This window comes from Mirounga leonina, unplaced genomic scaffold (genome assembly GCF_011800145.1).
Source record: "Mirounga leonina isolate KUSES-001 unplaced genomic scaffold, KU_Mleo_1.0 Mir_179, whole genome shotgun sequence".
NCBI lineage: Eukaryota > Metazoa > Chordata > Mammalia > Carnivora > Phocidae > Mirounga > Mirounga leonina.
In genome coordinates, this window is record NW_023270466.1 from 6,752,259 (window position 1) to 6,753,240 (window position 982).

Sequence of the window (982 nt, forward strand, 5' to 3'; positions counted from 1 at the left end):
GCCTTGGCAGGATTTGTTTTGCTTGAGGAAAGTTGTTTACGCTAACGGGTGCCCCCCGACCCCCCACATAGTTCGATTTATGTTATACAGAGTCTTGTCCATCATCTGGATGCTGCTGTAAACAAGATAATCTTTGTCTACCAGGAATGAGTCCGAAGCCAATAACTTCAAATAAACACAAGCACCAGTTTTGTGTTTCCGCTGTCTGAGGTAATCGCTGGCTAGAGCTTTTAACAGCACCGTTGGCCCCTCCCTGGCCAAGGTAGTGTCAGCTTCTGGGACTGACCTGGTTTCTGGAGGATTCACTGGGTGGAAGATTTCAGCCTTAGCAGGTGAGTGCTACAGGCAGGCCTGCATTCTTTTGTGTGGTTTTGGCATTTTTTAATTCCATCAAGTTAACATTGCCCCTTTCTGTGCTGGTTGGAGCAGAACAGGGGGGAAGGCCTAGACGGATTCAGCGAAATTATGAGCTCAAGCTACTTGATACCAGCAATGGCGAGGCTCTGGGTGTAAGTGGGGTCCGAGGACTGTGTTATTAATGGGGCTGTGACTGGTGTATGGAAGACGTCGGTGCATTGCGCTGCATTCCATGCAGAAAATAAATGGATTTTTGCAGGACTCAGAGTGTCTGTTGCAATTCCAAACCAAGCAAGCACAGAAACATACAACTCCTCAAACAGAGATAAATTATCTCTGTGGAGGAGTGATGAGAAAAGTAATTCTCCCTGCTAATTTTCCCTACAAAGAAAGCAAGAACTATGTAGTATGTGTGATTCATGCTCCCAGCCCTCTTTAGGAACAGACTGAAAATATGTTATTAACTTGGGTAATAGTCCAGACTTCAAATGCAGGACATAAGAAACCAGTTTTTTAAGAGCTGAACAGGCTTCTTACAGAATATCTTTCTGCTGAGGGATGGTTTTAGGGGAGGGTGGGAAAACGAGTCTGAATACTCCACATGGGAAAACATAGTAGGAGTGAG